Below are 7,734 nucleotides of genomic sequence, written 5' to 3' on the forward strand. Positions count from 1 at the left end.
TGGGATGATGATAAATACTAATAGCACCTCTGTAGCAGAAACTACTGTATCAAAAAGAAGTATAGGATATTCTTAGATGTTCATTTAAAATATGGATTTTAACCTGTGGTAAATGTGCTCAAACCAAAACCTTGTTTTTTTGAGAATATCCTGACCAAAAAATGGCAAGAGATTTTGTTCCTGCAGCCAGAAAAGTCAGTCACATATGCTGGATGAGGGTCTACTATATAGACTATATAAAGAACACTTATGGCCGGGCGCGGTGGCTCAAGCCTGTAATCCCAGCACTTTGGGAGGCCGAGACGGGCGGATCATGAGGTCAGGAGATCGAGACCATCCTGGCTAACCCGGTGAAACCCCGTCTCTACTAAAAAAAATACAAAAAACTAGCCGGGCGAGATGGCAGGCACCTGTAGTCCCAGCTACTCGGGAGGCTGAGGCAGGAGAATGTCATGAACCCGGGAGGCGGAGCTTGCAGTGAGCTGAGATCCGGCCACTGCACTCCAGCCTGGGCGACAGAGCGAGACTCCGTCTCAAAAAAAAAAAAAAAAAAAGAACACTTATAACTCAATGACAAAAAGACAACATGATTAAAAAATGGGCAAAGGATTTGCCTTAGTCTATTTGGGCTGCCATAACAAAATACCATAGACTGTGGCTTATAAATAACAGAAATGTATTTCTTACAGTTCTGGAGGCTGGAAGTCCAAGATCAAGGCACTGGTAGATTCATTGTCTGGTGAGGCCTCACTCCCTCATAGACTGTCATCTTTTCATTGTAACTCACACAGTGGAAGGGGGCAAGGGATCTCTCTAGGTTCTCTCTTATACAGGCGCTAACCCATTCATGAGGGTTCTGTCCTTATAACCTAATCACCTCCCAAAGACCCTTCCTCCTAATATCACCACCTTGTGGATTAGAATTTCAACATATGAATTTGGGGAATAGACATTTAAGGACTTAAATTTAAGGATGCTCACTTTGGCATCATATACACTTGTTAGTTCATTTTATATATTTTTTATTTTTATTTTCATCTTGAGACTGGGTCAGGAGGCTGAGGTAGGAGGATCACTTGGACTCAGGAAGTCGAGGCTGCAGTAAGCTGTGATTGTGCCACTGCACTCCAGCCTGAGTGACAGAGTAAGACCCTGTCTTAAAATGGAAAAAAAAAAAAATTCATGTTGTTGTTTGAAGTAAAGTAAGTACTACCAGGTCTAAAACAATCCCAGAGGTCTCCTGGACTCCCTCTAACCACCCTTGCTTCCTGTCTGCTCCCTCCTCCCCAAGACAACCTTTCAATCCTTCTTCTTCCTTCAGTGTATACCTTCATATTTTAAAATAAAATGCATATTTTATACATATATGAAATATATATATACACACACACATATATATATTTTAAGTCAGAGTCTCGCTCTGTTGCCCAGGTTGGAGTGCAATGGCATGGCGCAATCTCGGCTCAATGCAACATTTGCCTCCCAGGTTCAAGCGATTCTCCTGCCTCAGCCTCTTGAGTAGCTGGGATTACAGGCATGCACCACCATGCCCGGCTAATTTTGTATTTGAATAGAAACAGAGTTTCACCATGTTGGTTAGGTTGGTCTCAAACTCCCGACCTCAAGTGATCCACCCGCCTCGGCCTCCCAAAGTTCTGGGATTACAGACATGAACTACCACGTCTGGTTAATTTTTTTTGTATTTTTAGTAGAGGTGGGGTTTCACCATATTGGCCAGCTGTGGAGTTCCTGGTCTGGAACTCCTGACCTCAGGTAATCTGACCACCTCAGCCTCCCAAAGTGCTGGGATTACAGGCGTGAACCACACTGTGCCTGGCCCGTATAGTGCTATAATTTTTATATCTTGGTTTTGGATATAAACTGATTACTTCTACTATGAAGATGAGGTTTTTAGCTCTATTATTACCCAGAATGTCATCTAAAGACATTTAAATATATACATACATTCTCCTTCCCCATCCTCCTAATACAGTTATGTCATAAGTTTGGATCTATTGATATTTATGTTTACGTGTATAATGAATTGTGCTATAGAGACAACTTCTTGTACTTTTTCTCTTTTTTTGCAATTAATAAGTACCTTACACTGGCTTGAAGAGGTGAATGATATGCCTTCCCAAAATATACCAAATTGGTATTTTGATTATTTTGAGTTGAAACCATTGGAGATGTTGTAGTTTTGGAAAGGGTGAGCTGACCATCTTCTCCCACATGCAGCAAGCCATCAACATTCCTCTGGGAGGGGCACTCTCCCACACCAGGCTCAGAAAAGAGCCATTACCCCAGAGTGGGATTGCAATTACCTGACAAATACACTTATGGAAATCACCCTTATCTTCCATATATCTCCTAATGACACCCCTCGAAATGTATTGCTCCTACTCAGGTCCCCTTTGTCCTGTGCTTTCTTCTCAGATTTATCATTCTTTGTCCCAAAAGTAGAAAAGTGTCTTGCTTTGGCCATTTTTTGGACTTGACGCTCTTGTGAAGCTCCCCATGTATGTGTAATACTAACTAATTTGGGCCAGGTGCGGTGGCTTATGCCTGTAATCTCAGCACTTTGAGAGGCCAAGGCAGGCGGGTCACTTGAGGTCAGGAGTTCGAGACCAGCCTGGCCAACATGGTGAAACCTCATCTCTCCTAAAATAAAATTAGCCGAGTATGTTGGCGCATATCTGTAATCCCAGCTACTCGGGAGGCTGAGGTGGGAGAATCACTTGAACCTGGGAGGTGGAGGTTGCAGTAAGCTGAGATATTACCACTGTACTCCAGCCTGGGTGGTAGAGGGAGACTGTCTCAAAACAAAAAAAACTAATGAATTTGTATGCTTTTCTCTCGTTAATCTGCATGGTGTCGATTTGGGTTCTAGAACAAACTGAAGAACCCATGTTAGACCAACAGCGGGAATAGAGGTGATCTCTGGCTCTCCTACACTCTTTTCTTTAACCTCATTTTTTATTTACCCATCATTTATTCATCCCCAAGGTCTCTGCCGGAAGTGTACATCTCTTCTTAAGTTCTCCAAACATACGGAGAATTCCAGCAACTTCATCTTCTTCTTTGAAACCTTCCCCTTGCTCCAGGACTCACCTGTCCTCTTGCTGCAGGCTGGGCTAGTCTCCCTCTGGCCCTCTTGTACAGATGCCACATGGAGACTGCCTCTTACCCTCCCCCCCGGAAATTCCTCTCACTCTTCTCCTGAGTGAGCTCTCATGTGTCCTAGATCCCATGGCTTATTCTTTCTTGGTTTAACTCTTCAGTGAAACACTTCTTCCGGTAGCTTCCTGGAAAAGACTGCATCGGGAATAAATTTCTTGAGGTGTTAGGTGTTTGGAAGATTTTTTTTCTACTCTTATGTCTGATTGCCAGTTTGATAGGAAACAGACTTCTAAGTTGGAATTAATTTACTCTTGAAATTTTGAAGTCATTGTTCATTGTCCTCTAGCTTCAAACTGAGATTGCAGATACTATTTCAATTCTGATGCTTTGTGGGTGACCTGTTTTTCCCTTAGAAAGACTGTAGTGGTGGCTCACACCTGTAATGTCAGCATTTTGGGAGGCCAACGTGGGAGCGTCACTTGAGTCCAGTTGTTTGAGACCAGCCTGGGCAACACCTGGGCAACACAAGGAGATTCCATTGATACAAATAATTTTTTTTAAAAAATTAGCCAGGCATGGCAGACGCCATACTAAAAGCCAAAACGGCTGCCCCAAGGAGGCCCGCACTGCGTAGCTAGTGAAGGTTGGGGAGCAAGCTACTGCGGGAAAGAGGGAGGGGGACTCCAGGAAAAGCCGTTGAGAGGACCATCACACTCCAAGCAGCACAGGTTCCAGTTACAGCCATCCCTTGTCATAACTTTTCAACTACATTTGGAAAAATACTGGCCAGGAAAGAAAAATGATAAAATTTTTCCTCATGGTGAATAAACAAGGGCAGACTCGACTTTCTAAGTACTATGAACATGTAGATATTAATAAGCATACACTTCTGGAAACAGAAATCATAAAGAGATGTCTCTCCCGATCCAATGAACAATGCTCTTTCATTGAATAGAAGGATTTTAAGCTGATATATCAGCAGTATGCAGCTCTCTTCATTGTGGTTGGAGTTGATGACACTGAGACAGAGATGGCTATTTATGAATTCATTCATAATTTTGTGGAAGTTTTAGATGAGTATTTCAGCCGAGTGAGTGAATTAGATAAAATGTTTAATTTGGATAAAGTACACATCATTTTGGATGAGATAGTGTTAAATGGCTGCATTGTGGAAACTAACAGGGAAAGAATTCTTGCCCCTCTACTAATTCTTTATGTTAGAAAGCTGAAAGGAAGTATCTTCCAGACAACATGGATTTATCGGAAATGCTAGTACCGTGGAATACATCCCATCATCTGTAACCCGGAAGAATCTGGAAGACCGCAATTACAAAATGGGGTATCCTTCCAAAGACATTATAAATAGGAGTTTTCTACATATGTACAAAGAAACAAAATTTTTTTAACTGAGAGAAAAGTTTTATTTTCTAATTGTAAACTTATCTTTCCCACTTCTTTAAATTCTGTTGAGCACCTAAGGAACCCTTCTTGGTCTATGCTTCTTTTTGCAAATTTATTTCAGGAATAGCAGGATGGTAGTGGAAAGAAAGTATGGCAGTTTTCTGTCAGCCAATAAAGTTTTAAAATTTAAACACAAGGCATTTTGAGTAATGTTCTTTTCTGAAGTCTGTCTTTTTTTTGAGACAGAGTCTAGCTCTGTCACCTGGTGCATTCTTGGCCCATTGCAACCTCTGCTTCCCGGGTTCAAGTGATTCTCCTGCCTCAGCCTCCCAAGTAGCTGGGACTGTGGGCATGCGCCACCACACCTGGCTAATTTTTGTGTTTTTAGTGGAGATGGGGTTTCACTGTTTGGCCAGGCTGTTCTTGAACTCCTGACCTCGGGTAATCCGCCTGCCTTGGCCTCCCAAAGTGCTGGGATTACAGGCATGAGCCACCATGCCCAGCCAAGAGATTTTTTTTGTTTGTTTTTTTGTTTTGTTTTGTTTTTGTTTTTGTTTTTTAAGAGAAGCAGGTCTTGCTGTGTTGTTCAGGCTGGACTGCAGTGGCTATTCACAACCATGATCATGTTGTACTACAACCTTGGACATTCTGGGCCTAACTTTAAAAGCTTTGTAATGTGGGGCTGGTGCAGTGGCTCACACCAGTAGCTCCTGCACTTTGGGAGGATGAGGAGGGAGGATCGTTGAGGCCAGAAATTCGAGATCAGCCTGGGCAACATAGGCCTCGTCTCTACAAAAAGTGCAGGAGTTAGCCAGGTGTGGTGGCACATGCCTGTGGTCTCGACTGCTTGGGAGTCTGAGGCAGGAGGATTGCTTGAGCCCAGGAGTTCGAGTCTGCAGTGAGCTATGATCATGTCACTGCACTCCAGTCTGGGTGACAGAGCCAAACCCTGTCTCAAAAATAAAAAAGTCTGAGTGTATTGACTCAGACCTGTAACCCCAACACTTTGGGGGGCCAAGGCAGGAGGATTGCTTGAGCCCATCAGTTCAAGACCAGCCTGGGCAACAAGGCAAGACCATATCTCTACAAAAAATAAATAATTAGCCAGGTGCGGTGGCTCATGCCTGTAGTCCTAGCACTTTGGGAGGCTGAGGTGGGCAGATCACTTGAGGTCAGGAGTTTGAGACCAGCCTGGCCAACATGGTAAAACCTTGTCTCTACTAAAAATACAAAAATTAGCCAGGCATGGTGGCAGGTGCCTCTAATCCCAGCTGCTCAGGAGGCTGAGGCAGTAGAATTGCTTGAACTCGGGAGGCAGAGGTTGCAGTGAGCCGAGATCATGCCACTGCACTCCAGCCTGGGCAACAGAGCAAGACTCTGTCTCTAAAAATAAATAAATAACTAATTAAAAAGTTAGCCAGCGGTGGTGGTGAGTGCCTGTACTCCTAACTACTCAAGAGGCTGAGGTGGGAGGATTGATCAAGGCCAGGAGTTTGAGGCTGCAGTGAACTATGATCACAACACTGCACTCCAACCTGGGTAATGGCGTGAGGCCCTGCCTCAAAAAATACAAAACAAAACAAAGAAACTTTTATAACGTCTACCTAACAAATATTGCAGAGTTAAATTTTATTTGCCAGTTTGTAAAAGCCTTTGATACTCATTTTAAGGGCACTTAGTAATTACAATGCCATTATGTAATTAACTCTACAGAGAGCATTACTTTCAAACAACGGATGGTCAGACATTAGGAGAGCCCCAGAGAGTCCCTACAGCTATCCTTTATGCCCCCTTTTTTGTTTGTTTTTTGGAGCAGCATCTCCCTCTGTCTCCCAGGCTGGAGTGCAGTGGTGTGATCACGCCCTGCTGCAGCCTCTGCCTCCTGGGCTCAGGTCGTCCTCCTGCCTCAGCCTCGCGAGTAACTGGGACCACAGGCATGCACCCCCTCCACCCAGCTAATTAAAAGTAGAATGCAGCCAGGCACAGTGGCTTACGCCTGTGATCCCAGCACTTTGGGAGGCCGAGGCGAGTGGATCGTTTGGGGTCAGGAGTTCAGGACCAGCTTGGCCAACATGGTGAGACCCTGTCTCTACTAAAGGTGCAGAAAGGTTAGCCGGGCATGGTGGTACACGCCTGTGATCCCAGCTGCTTGGGAGTCTGCGGTGGGAGGATTGCTTTGGCCTGGGGGGCGGAGGTTGCAGTGAGCAGAGATCAAGATCGTGTCACTGCACTCCAGCCTAGGCAACAGTGCGAGACTCTGTCTCAAAAAAAAAAAAAAAAAAAAAAAGGTAGAATGCAAGAAAATGTCTCTGTACAGGTAGGCATGAAATGAATCCTTCTCTTCCTCCCTTTTACTCCTTTAACCCCTTCTCCTGCAATGTCTTGAAGTAAATTACTGTCATTACAAAAGAGCAATGCACTGCATCCCCCCAAAACCTTTCTATATGCTTTTGCTACCCAGTTAACAGAAGAATATACAGAACTGTCTTAGGCGAAAATAGGTACAGTAGTCCCTCCCTTATCCACTGTTTCGCATTCTGTGGTTTGTGTTACTCATGGTCAACTGAAGTCCCAAAATATTAAAAGAAAATTCCGGAAATAAACAATGCATAAGTTTTAAACCAAACCAAAACAAAACAAAAAAACCTTAGCCAGGCATGGTGATGCACCCCTGTGGTCCCAGTTACTCGTGAGGCTGAGGTGGGAGGATCGCTTGAGCCTGTGAGGTTGAGGCTGCAGTGAGCCATGACTGTACCACCACACTGTAGCCTGAGGAACAGAGCTAGGCCCTGTGTCAAAAAATAAGATTTTAATTTTTTGCCTGCCTTCCTTCCTTACTGCTTCTTTCCCTTTCTTCCTTCCTCCCTCCCTCCTTCCCTCCCTCCCTTCCTTCCTTGCTTCCTTTTCTTTCTTTTGAGACAAAGTCTCATTCTGTCACCCAAGCTGGCATGATCTCGGCTCACTGCAACCTCCACCTCCCAAGTTCAAGCTGTTCTCCTGCCTCAACCTCCCTGAGTAGCTGGGATTACAGGGGCGTGCCATCACGTCCAGCTAATTTTTGTATTTTTACTAGACTGGTTTTGCCTTGTTGGCCAGGCTAGTCTCAAACTCCTGACCTCAAGTGATCAACCCGCCTCAGCCTTCCAGAGTGCTAGGATTACAGGCATGAGCCACCGCACCCGGCCTCTTTTTTTCAGTTTATAGCATGTGAGG

General features: G+C 44.4%; 1 pseudogene; it reads left to right on the forward strand.

Moving 5' to 3' along the window:
- The first annotated feature begins 3,740 nt into the window (after nucleotides 1-3,740).
- On the forward strand, nucleotides 3,741-4,393 carry LOC112622624 (annotated as a pseudogene).
- The last annotated feature ends 3,341 nt before the right edge of the window (nucleotides 4,394-7,734 follow it).

Source organism: Theropithecus gelada, chromosome 4 (genome assembly GCF_003255815.1).
Source record: "Theropithecus gelada isolate Dixy chromosome 4, Tgel_1.0, whole genome shotgun sequence".
Classification (NCBI taxonomy): Eukaryota; Metazoa; Chordata; class Mammalia; order Primates; family Cercopithecidae; genus Theropithecus; species Theropithecus gelada.